Below are 12,567 nucleotides of genomic sequence, written 5' to 3'. Positions count from 1 at the left end.
CAACTGAACAGTTTCAGAAATGGGACATAAACCATAAGAATTAGAACCTGCAATTGGTGGTTTTTCACTGTTTGATATTACAGAAAATAAATTGGAATAAAAAGAAATGATGTTATGGAAAATGTGCCTTTGGTAACATTACCCAATGGACTGGAATATTTCTGATAGTTATTTTTATCTGGATTATAATTTATAATGTGCTGAACCATGGCATTAATTTTGGAGAATGGTTTTATGTATAAAGGATGTGTACAGTTTTCTCTGACAGACTTGTTAACAAACAGTTGCTTACAGGGCCGCTAAAAGGATCGTTTAGTAGGATTCAATACCAATTGTGTGAAATGTCAACATTCAACAGCAGTGCTATTTAAAAGAGCATTAGTGCAAACTCTAGCCTTAGGCTATGTTTTTATAAACTGTGGAACAGTTTATAAACAGTTTATTAAGATGTCTTTTAATGAGCATTCTTATGCCTCTACTAAAGCTGCAGATCAATTTCTTTTGAATGTGCAGATTGAGTTCACATACAGTTTGCAAACTAAGGTCAATTAATATATATATATGTAGCCAAATTTCCCTACATTCTAATGTTAATTTGTGGATCACCTTATTTTGGGAATAAAAGGGCTGCATTCTTACTGATGTGAGTGGGAAGGTAAGAATGTGTAAATTGATGTGCAGAATGTGATAAGTTTATTTCCAGTCACTGCAAATAAAATTGCTACTGTTTCCCTTGTTTGGAAAGGATTAATTGGCTAAATGACAATGCAGGTGTTTTACCAATTAAGATATATCCATCTTGCCTGAAAAAGCCTGTCCTATTAGCATGGTTAATAAACACTGACTCACTCTTTAGCTTTTCTCCCTTCTATTACATAAATGAGCATTAACCTCTAAATCAAATAAAAGGTCCATTTTCAAAATTAAGAAAATGTTAATGTGGAAATAATCTATGAACTTAAGTGCTCACTAACTGGGTTATTAATCTCACTTACTGTTCCATGATGAGAGAAAATCCATCAGGATCTTTAAAGTGTAAATTAATTGTATTTTATGAGAAGGCTGGGAGAAAAACAGCAGTTTGTGTCTGATGTAAAGAAATGGGTGAAATTATATTTTCAGCTCATAAGAATAGTTCCATGAACCCCAGACTAAAGAAATCTTGTTACCTTTGGATTTGTAATGCAAGGTTCAGTTATTCCAAGCTCTGGTTGAAGTTTTTTTGTCTGGGCATTTATTTGGTCTTTCTTCTGCACAGGTTTTCTTCTGTCTCTGCTCACACTGAATCCTTTGCCTTATGGAAACACCATGGGCGCTTCTCTCCAAGTGTTTCACCATGGAGGATTTTAGCTCTTGCTGAGGCCTCTCCTGCTCTTCCAGTTCAGTTGGAAATAGCCAGCAGGTTTAGAATTTATTGCGTAAGATATATGCAAATGATGTGATTTCCTTAGAAAGCTGGAGAATAGGGACTTCTGTGTGTGCTTGTGTGGATAAATTTCTTTGTAAGTGTGACCGTGAAGTGCTGCTCTGCAATCTGTAAATGCATCATTTGTATGTTCCTGTAGAGACACAAACAGCTGATATGCTGAGGGCTTCTATGGCCTTTGAAAACCACAGCAGTCATCAATGTACCTAGGTTTTTCATAGAAGTTATTTTAAGGCAGAATTGGTTTAAAAATTGTTTTAAAAATTGTTTTTATCCTCCTCTGTTTTCTGCTTCTCCCACTGTCAGTCTATGCACAGAGCACCAACAGTGGTTGCATGGAGTAAGTCCTCTTCTTCAAGCAGTTGCAGCTTGAAGACAACCTTCTCAAAATTTTTGGAGGTCTTTGGGTTTTTTTGTTTGTTTTTCTTTCCTGAAATGTAATAAGCCTTCAGAGAGGAATTCTAAGCAGTGAGTAGTGTCTACAGCTGTTTGGTCTGGTGGCACAGAGTCAGCTCTTCCAGCCTGAGCAACCTCTTTGGCCTCCTCTAGCTCTGCCTGCTGCCAAAGGGTGGTCAGTGGTAGCTGCTTTGGAGTAGGACCTGGAGAGCCATCAGGAGTAACAATGCTGCAGTTCTTCTCTGGGCCTTGTGGTTTGGGGTATTGTCAGTAGCAGGGTCTCCGAGTTGCTCAGAAGAGATCTGTTATTCCCAGGAATGCTATCCCATTCATACTGCTCCCACAGACTGAAGGACTTGATCCAAAGTGTCTTGTGATTCTTCATTTCTAGGACCTCTCAAGTAGTGTGTCTTTTCTACACTGCTGGAATTTGTTGGAAGTCTCCCATAAATACTGCAGTTCTGAGCCATCCTTTCATTGGCTGTGTCCCTCTGTGTCCTCCAAGAAAGCTGAATTCATCAAAACCAAAAGCAGTGCAATATCATGGCAATGCTTCAAGCCCAAAAACAAGACCCAGCAATAACATGATCTGGCCAAAAAAAGCCAGACACATCTGACAGGGCTGTCTTCTGCCACTTAACACCTGCAGAAGGTAATTGGTTGTGAGGAACCTCCTAGATTATGTCTGTATGACCACAGCAGGAACTTGAAAATTAAATCAAGGAGTTCCTGAAAAACTCCAGGTGATTTCAGAACACCTGCAGGAAGTATTTTTCCAAAGCACTGGTACATCAGAAAACATCTTCTGATGAGCTGCACACTTGTGCCAGGCACCATTTAGTTCCAGCATATTCATGTTTTACCATCCAAAGGGTGAACTGAGTTTAAGTGAGTGAGGGCTCTCCATGGTGAGGAGCAATAGCATGTCCTTCTGCCTTTAAAGAAATAAAATTTCCAGTCCAGGACGCAATCCTGTTGTTATCTGGGAACGTTTTTAAATGGTTACATCTTTTCCTGATGTTTCTAACTACTTCAGTCAGTTTCTATGAGTTTTTAATTGCACAAGAGACTGAGTTAATAGTGCATTATTTTTAATCAGTTCATTTTATCTAGCTTCAGAATTATGAACTAAATTATCACCATCACCAAGTAATTACTGGTTTATAATAATTTCACAGTGTGGAGTCTCCAGTAATCCAATCTGCATTGCCTACAAAACAACACTGCGCTGTGTCACCTCAGGGATATTGGCTGTGTGTGTTGCTGGCTCTGTTTCAGAGCACCAGATGAAGAAACCAAGGCTTATTTCCCTTGAGTTTGGATTTACATGATTAGTTCTCTGTATGTTACCCTGAGAATGGACATCAAGTACCAAGAGAGAATTGCTTTGAAACAATTCTCTTTTTGCTTCCCTGCCTCTGAAGCACCTTTCCCTGCAGGCAGCATCACATTTCAACCTACTTGGTACTTCTGGTGACCCAGCAGGCACAGATGTCCCTGTGCAGGTACTGTCAGCAATCACAGTCATTTTATATATTGGTACAGGAAAGCTCAGGATGCTGCAAAGTGTTGATGAGCCGTGTCCACCACCAGAGCTGGTAGCCAAAAGCTTCTGATTCCTCATGTAGGGTACAGACCAGAGAATCTCAAATTTCACAAGTTCAGCTCTTCATGATAATAACTCCTCCATGTCAATGAGAGGAGTATTTCCATCCATGGAAATTTGTAGTAGCTGTTTAGTAGCACTATAGAACAGCTGACAGGGAGCAAAGCAGCTGCGTCTGCTATGACAGCAGTACCCACCTTGATTACTTATTTATCCCTTCTACAAGCACTTCTCCAGCTGCTTGTATGCACCCTTCCTCAATGGATCCTTCCTCATGGAATACAATGAAGATCCTATTGATGAGTTGTCTTTCAAATCCGTCTTCCAGAGAAATGGTGCTGGGGTCCTGGTCTGGTGAGGGTTCCCTGTCCACAGCCTTCCCTTTTAATCTGCACCACTGGAAATACTGGTTTATGGAACCAGGGGTATTTCATTGCAGTTCCCAGTGCATCACCCAGCATTTTACTGTCAGTCAAATTAGTATAGTCACATTCTTGCCTTGCTAAAAGCAGGTGATAGAGAAGCTGTGAGCTTCTATTTGTGGTACTGATAGAAGCATTCACACACTTGCTGGGAAGAGCAACTCGAGCTATACTGAAGAGTTTCAATCCTGGTAGTAAAAAAGACAGGCTTCAGTGCAGACTGGTCACTGACATCATCCAGCATCCAAGGAGGCTCGTGGTGCTCACATTAAAATCAACCTTAATTAAAACTAGCATGGACAGCTTTTTTGTGCTGCAGTCAGACCTCCCACCTTAGAAGAGACATGCTGGAAGACTCCTGCATTTTAGAGTGCAACACTACTTCTTCAGAATTAAAAGTTAGAAGTGAATAAAAATGACATACAGAATGAGTGATCCTGATGACTCGATTAACAGCAGGAAAAAGAGTAGAAATCTGAAAGATACTCCTGGGTATCAGCATGAAGCATCAGCTAATGCAAACTGATCCAGGCCTCTCTTGAGAACACATAGATTTTTGCTGTATTTTTTGTAGCTTGTATTTGGGAAGTGTGGCAAGAAGAGGTTCATATGATTTCAGTGTTAGGAATGAGTGTCAAAAGGCAAAACTGCTGGCCAGATCTTAGCCAATGTGTTCAGTAATGCCAAATGCAGACATTTAATGCTCAAGACAGATCTCCAGAATGTCTGAATTGTTTTTAACCAATCTGCTTTTCTTCCTCTTTTACTTCTAGTTTCTGAGTTGCAGGTTATGTTCCATATACATTTTCAAGATTTTTCTGAAATTATGAAAGCTAGAACCTTAATTTCAAATATATTAAATTAAAAGATGTATTGCTTGATCATCTGCAAACCAGATATTTATAACAGCACCAGACACTGTGACTGTTACTGCTGGTGTCCTGAAACTGGTAATTCTCATCTAGTGTCAATAAAGATGAACCAGCTTCACCTGAGGACTAGTTTAGGATCAGATCCTGTTTTTATGGGAATAATTGAAACTGAAAAATCACCATATGTTTAGATATACATGATTCCTTCTGCCTGTCAGTGTTGTTTGAGAATACTGCTTGTCATCCTTGGTGCTTTGTGGACCAAAGAAGGTGCAGTAAAGTAGTAGCGACCCTCGAGAAAACTTCAGCAGAATAACTGTAACAATTAAACCGTAAACAGTAAGATTTGTATTAACATTAAAACTACTTTTCTACCATTTCCTTTGGAGACTCAAACACTGTGTTGGTCAGAAGTTCCTGGTCACAGCTGGATAATTGTGGCTATTTCTGGCCATTATTGGATTCATTATCCTGATGTATTATTTAGAAGACTGTTTATACCAATAGACAGATAAAAGGAAAGTTAGCTGTGCAAAAGCGACATATTGAAGTTTCTTCAGAAGTTTTGAATTTTGGCTCTGATCTGCCTTGGTTGAAAATAACAGGGATTATATCACTGACACCAATGCCATTAGCACTAACAGTTTCAGGCTTGTATGTTTCTCACTACATTAAACATTTGCCATTGACATAATCCTGTATTTAAGGAGATAGATTGGAACTTGGTGCCCAGAGACACTTCATCCTGCTAGGCTGGGATTATTCAGGAGAGGCCTGACAATAGGCTGACTTCCTTGGAAAGCCTTTACTTTGTTCTGCTGTTAAATGCTGTTAAATGTTTTCTGTTAAATCTTGTGTGTTTATAATGGCATCAGATGCTGCTGCGAATCACCGAGGGAGCAGATGGCAAAGAATTCAAGTACCTATCTCCCTCTGATGCCCCTGGCAGTGAAGCATCCAAATATCTTCATAGATGGGAGCCTAAGAGCTGTGCCAGAATGCAAACAAAGGAATCTTTAATTTTAAACATTGCAGCAGCTTGCTGATTGTGGACAGTCCTCCTTTCAGTCTCTCAGACCCCACAGGTTGTTTGCATTTATTGCTCTGGAGTGTGTTAGTCTCCCAAAGGGACAGAGCAACATTACTAATTTATACTAATCACTCTAAGAATAACGAAAAAGCTGTGGAAAAATATCAGGGAGGAGACAATGGAAAAGCACAGCTATCCTATCTACTCTTCCAACCCTGCAAACATACCACATCACAGTGAAAATCTCCTTTTTAATGAAACATGGCAACAGAACTTTTTAAGTACTCTGAAAGATGTCAAAATTTCCCACTCTGTGCTGCTGACATGCCACACAGGAGAAGTAAAACTATTCTTGTACTTTCAGGAAAGAAGTAATGAGTTATTGCTGTGATTCTAGTTATTATTTAAGTGAGCGTCTGTTCCAGGAGCTGGAGGTTGATGTACAGTTGAATGTCACTGCTAAGGTGGAGTTCATGTATTAGATTAAAATAAATATTCAAGGTAGGGGGGATGGGCAGTGGAAGGAAGTGCTTTCCAAAAAGGATGAACTGAGAATAGATAAAGCCCATGACAGTGGCCTGGTTGAAAAATATTTTCACAAAGGGCTTCTTCATCAGACTAGAACAATCCAATCTGATAAACTGTTCATAAAGAAAACCAAAAGGGGGCATCTGTGATGAAAAGAGGTGCCTGTGTTTGAACACTGGATTTTTTGGCTTTATGCAAAAGTTACTGGATGAGATTGAACATGCGGTTGACCATGCAAGAGGTTGCGACAGTCTCTTATCTGTAAGATAAGGGAATATATACTAATCTGTCTCTGTTAAAGTATGCAAATGTGAGGAAGTGATGTTTGCAACCTGATTTCAGGCCCCTGAAAGTAAAGAAATCCAGACACAATGACACAAATAAGAGACAAAAATAACTGTATACACGAACTGTTATTTGTTTAACCTGCAGGCAGAACTCAGGTCAGTATAGAGTCATTTAACACACAACTTAGCACTGGAAAGTCTTGCATATGTCCAGACTCTTGCTTGGCTTTGTAATTTCTACACTTGCCTACCTCTTATCTTATTCCCTTTGCGTATTTGCTGCACTTGCAATGTGTAACAGAAACAGTGTCCACAAATGCCTGACAGAAATCTAAAAACACAAAGCTTTCCACTGATAGCAGTGGAGTTACTTGGCATGGAGCACTCTTGGAAGGCCTGGTTACAGATAATATACCTGGGGGGAATTCTTACACTGCCAACAGTAGGACAATCCTGGAGTTTCAGAGGGAAGACCTAAAAATCTTTTAATTTAATCACTCAGTGTAGTATTGGAGTTAGTGGTCCCTTGGCTTCAAACATAGTGGTCAGATCTCAGAAAGCTTTTTGGACTGTTCAGCCAGAAAGATTCCCTGTCACTTGTAACACTTGTACCACTGAATGCTTTAAGAAGTGCTGCTTTTTACAAATATTCCTCAGAAGAGTCGTTTTCAAATGCATCCTTCCTGTAACTGACATTTAGTGTGACAGTTTTGCTTTTTCTTATGTTATACTAGACACTACCAGGATGATATTTTGTTTCTCATAAAAGTATTTTTCTCTTTTATCTTTGCTTAAAGATACAGTTATATTTCTGGTTTTCTTCAGCACGAAAGGCCAGACTGTTTTTAAGACCCATGCAGTCAAGATAACTTATTTCCAACTGTTTACTTGGAGATTTAAGTGTTTGTTTGAGGAATTCTTAGCATCTTTTCTTTGAAGAAATTATCATCAGCAGCTCAACTCTAAACACATCCATAATCATTATTAATGAAAGTACCCATATTATCACCTTATTCACATCGCCAGGTGAGACTTTATTTCACATTGCAGAAAACAGATACTAATTTATGCAAAATCTGCAGCTGAACAGATGTTTCACTGACTGTTAGCCATCTTAAATTGGAGTTATTCTGATTTAGATCCTGATTCTGATTAAAGAAGGCTCTAGATATTTTGTGTGACCAACATGAAATACCACGAGAGGGGTATGAAATGGACTCCATGTGATTGTAGGGTGTCTCCAGCCAGGCCTTCAGAATTTCTAGTCAGTTTTAGAATTTGGCTTGAGTGATTGCATTAAAAGGCAGTAATTATATCAGAAAACTACTCGATAAAAAGCTGACTGTCTCTGAGCTATTTTTCTAATGCATTTTGAAATCTTTTGACTTAATGTATTTTAGTTTTGTCTGCAACTACTTGAGAAATGTAAGAAGGAACAGCTTGTTTCCTTCAGAATGGAGATACTATTTGTGAAATAGCCTTTTCAGAAGTGAGTCACTGATGAAAGGAGGAAGTTCATTTAATATGATCCCATGAAATTTGCAAAAAGAAAACTGAGTTTTCAGTTTTTCTGAAAGAAAGCTGAGGGTTGATAAAGTCAGGCAGCATTAAATATAGGCTTCTCAGCTGCCACACGAAATAAACTCTTCCGTTTGGTTATGATTTTGATGGCACTGAAAGTCAAAAATGATATCTGGATTGTCAAAGGTTTAGCATCTCAAACTGCTGAGCCAAACTCAGTCCTTGCTAGAAACAAGTACCATATGAAGTACTTATTTTAGCCGCATGTAATTAACTCCGAGGCAGAGCCATCTCTGTAGTAGTAGGGGACCTGGCAGTAAAGAGTGCACAGATTGCAAGTCCAGGGAGTGGGACATCAGGTGCCCACCCAGAACAGTTCTTTCTTGAGCACACCCAGGGTCTGGTCTGGCTGTGAATCTGAGGTGGAGCCAGACACCACTTCTGCTTGTGCACATCCAATGTGCCTCTGGAGCGCAGGCACAGGCATGGAAAGGACCTGCTGTGCAGCACCTTTTACCTCAGCGAGCTCAGATCACAAGTCCTGCATGGCCATGCTGGAAGATAATGCTGCTGTGGGGACACAGGAAACCTATGGGCCAAGTTCAGCCCAGGAATTCAGCACCACTGATTGCAGTTGGTGTTGTCTGATCAGCACTGTGTGGATCAGTCCCACTGTTGGGATTTGCTGACTTTGACTAAAAGTTCTCATGATAGGTTTATTTTAATGTAGTCCAGGTCATAGGCTTCATCTAGGACTCTTCTTACTAGACATGAATCCTTACTGTAGCCTTCATTTTATAGACTACATATCTGTAGTCATGAAACCATTCAGAAAAAAGACCATTTCTTAGTTTTTAACTGTTGAGTCCTGATGAACCCATGACAACTTTCATTCAGCAGAATATAACTTCATTATCTTTCCTTCTAGGCCTTTTCAGCATATCCTGCCACATTCAGGCCAGCCCTCCAGTGGATGTGTTTTCTGCACTTTGATTTGACTTAAATTTGCATTAAGAAAAAGCATTATTGAAAAAACCCCAACCAAAATCACATAGTACTATTGGAAAAGCTGAATAGGAGATAATTAGGTCTAGCGGACCTTTGCTCTGCTCCTCTGAACAAAAGATTTTGTGGTAACAAACACAATAGAACCAAATGCAGGAACTGGAAAGAAAAGGTTTTTCAGCTCTAAGTTATTTTCCAGGAAGAAAACAAGATGCAAAAGAACTTGGACAGAGAGAAGGATCAGGGTTTCTATTGTGTTTCCAGTTTGAAATCAGTCATGACTTATTGACCATGGTGCTCAGAAGACAAACATTTTGTCAGTAAACAGAATCTTAGTGTTTTTCACTCATTCTGTTGTGAATGGCAGATTTTGTTGGTAGATGGGGCAGGACAGGCTTTTAGTACTACTATTAGCCTGCAGGCTGCACTGGCACTCTGACCCTGCCATTGTTGAAGAAACATCCCCAGATGGCTCTTTATTTGAGGCAAAAGGAATGTTTTAGCCTTTTGCAAAAGAAGTCACCTAAAAAAGAGTTAATGGTTCAGTGGGGTGGACTCAGCCCTTGCTTTACTCCCTACCTTCCAGTTCTCCAGCAGTGTGTAATGGAAAGCACATGTTGTGATCCTGTCGTGTAGGGAGACAAGGGGACTTTTCACCCCAACCTTCTGCTATGTGACATGGGAATGTAAGAATGGCCACCAGGTTCACACCAAGAGCTATCCTGGTATCCATAAGCAACCATTTAGGGGAGGGTAAAGACAAGCACTTACAATACTCCCCTAAAGCTCTCCCAGGTTCCAACTGTTCTCATCTCAGAGTTTTCTGAGCCTGATGTGCTAACCCTCAAGAAACCTCTCAGTACTTGTCCATTTTCTCCTTGAATCCATGTGATTTTTTTGCCGTTCCATTTTCCTTTGGCAAAGCTCCAGAATTCTGTTACCATGGCATAAAGGACCTTCTCTCATGTTTTCCCCCAAAATTCACAGTTTTTCTTTCATGTGGGGAAGAATGGTAGGAACATTGCTGCCTTGGAGTTATTCTTGCTCTTCTCTCTGTCTCCCTCTTGTTTCTTTTTTTATTTCTTTTTAAAACACCATGCTTTTGCACCTACTCTTTGTCTACATTTCCCAGCAGATACAGTTTAGACTACTGATGGGCTGCAAGGTATCTATGTATCTATTTACACATAAATTCAGTGGTAGTGCCAAACTTTAGCTGATGTTCTAGCAATTGGTTTGCTTGTAGGAAAACAGAAGTCCTTCACGATAGCAGTAAGGAAAAGGATAAAAGCAAAATCTACCTTAAACCTTTAAATCAGAACTATGAAAAAGAAAGAAGGGGTGGAAGAAGTTTGGACCTTTTTAATTTATAATATATGAAACCCAAATTTTGTAGGAATTGTCTTGAGCAGAAGAGGAGGGGTTTAAAATAATAATAGTAATAATAATTATTATTATTATTAAACAAAATCTTTCTCTTCTCTGTATCAACAGAAAATAGTCACATAGGTGACTATTTGAGTCAGAAGCCCATAAGAGAGTGGAAACTGACTGGAAGGTAGGGGAAAGAACCTGGAGCTATGATAACCTAACAAAGATAAATCCTTCAATGAAGACCACCAAACTCTCATAGAGAAACAAAGAGAAAAATGCCTGTTTATAAAGATGGGAAAATGCCTGTTTGAAATTATAGGATAACTTTGTATTCATCTAGATGCAGAGAATTTATATTCCCTAGAGAAGTAAAACAGGGGCTGGAAAGCTGAGTTTACACTAAGCTAGGGAGAGCACCAGGACAGCAGTCCTATTTTTCTGATGTCCAGAAAACAGCAGACATATGCTTTCTGCAATCTTTTTGGCAAACTCTCAACTGAAGGGATGAGTAACCATAATGATATTTTCCGTTTCTTTGAGAACACTTCTGTTCACACCTTTACCATAAAAATGCTGTTCTTGGAAAGGTAGATCACTCCCAGCCATGCACACTCTCAGTCAGTATTCTCTTTTGTGCTATTCCTACAGCACCACATAAAGCTGAACAGATGATTCAGTTTCAAATCCAGAGGCAACAATCACATGCAAAGTTTGACTTCAGTAATTTTAATTTGCACCCATCAAGATTTTTTTTCCATAAATATTATTTCATGTCCAAAGCAAGCAGCTGTAGTGGAACAGTGATCTCTACTGAGAACTTGCTGCTGCTGTTAGTAGTGGACTTGTTAAAGATACAGGAACTGACATGAATCTCTTTCAATCAGCTTTGTGTTTTCTGGTCTATGATATGTCATCTCCTTATGCACAATGTCAGCCCTCCAGACTTGATTTTCTGTTCTTTCTCTTTACCAATAAAGTCTTTCCTGTTTCAGTTTCGTTCCCTGCTTGTGAGGAACTAGAGACACTTGTGCCTTCTCTCTGCAGGGGGAGAATTTCATCTCTCATTGACAAATATTTCCTCAGAAAAAAAGTTCTGTTCCTTAATTTTCCTGTGCATTAAATGTGACCTGGTAATGGATGGTTATAAATGAAGTAGTGACCCTAAAGTTTTAGAAACTGAGTGGCAGAAACTGAAGGATTTTTTTGGACAAATGGTTTTCCTTGTGCAAGTACATGGTGAAAACATAAGAATTTGATATCCAGGCTCCAAGTGCTTGCACAGAAATACTACTTCCTAAATATCTGTTTGTGAGCATTTAATATGTAACAATTATATTTACTGGGAGAATGAACAGTATTTGACATCTGAAATGAAACTCATAAAATAGCAAGATTATATTAAGTGCTAACTTTTTCCTAAAGCAAAAAGAAAAAGGTTTTAGTTTGGAGGTTGTATGTTTAAGGATTTTTTAAACCTTAGACATCTAATCACAAGAACAGTAAACAAACGCCAGTTAGCACAAGCCCAGATGTAGCATCGGCTTCTCTGATTCAATAATATTCTCTCTCCTGCTTTCTGAACAACAGCAGGACAACAAATATACTGCAAGAATTGGTTTGGAAACCAGAGTCCAGCTAGGATTCCTCACTGTATTACCAAACCAGTTGTTTAGCTTCTCTACCCCTGTTCTCACTCTTGGAAATGGCCTTTAATAGCGTCAGTGTTATGTATGCTGAACTGCAGGTCAGACAATCAGCTGCTCTGTATTAATTTGGCTCCGCTAAATGTAACGGAGCCAGAATAGTTTGCAACAGCCCATGATATGTTTCTAGATGCTTATTCTGATAATCCTCAGTGCTAAGCACTTGTTTACTTTCTATGCACTTGCTTACTTTCTATGCACTTCCCTTTTTATCTGCAGTGGAGGACATCTACCCTTCACTACCAATCTTAATTTACCATTTATGACCTTTCATACCACTTATGCAGTTTTATCTATTGCCAAAGATTTGGGTGACAGATAAAGTCTTCGGGAAGACTTCAGGAAGAGTTTTCTCTAGGACATTGCTGAGAGAGGCTCCCATATCAGCCAGGATACC

This window comes from Neopelma chrysocephalum, unplaced genomic scaffold (genome assembly GCF_003984885.1).
Source record: "Neopelma chrysocephalum unplaced genomic scaffold, ASM398488v2 Primary Assembly neopelma1_44, whole genome shotgun sequence".
Taxonomy (NCBI): Eukaryota; Metazoa; Chordata; class Aves; order Passeriformes; family Pipridae; genus Neopelma; species Neopelma chrysocephalum.
Note: the sequence above shows the minus strand (reverse complement) of the source record.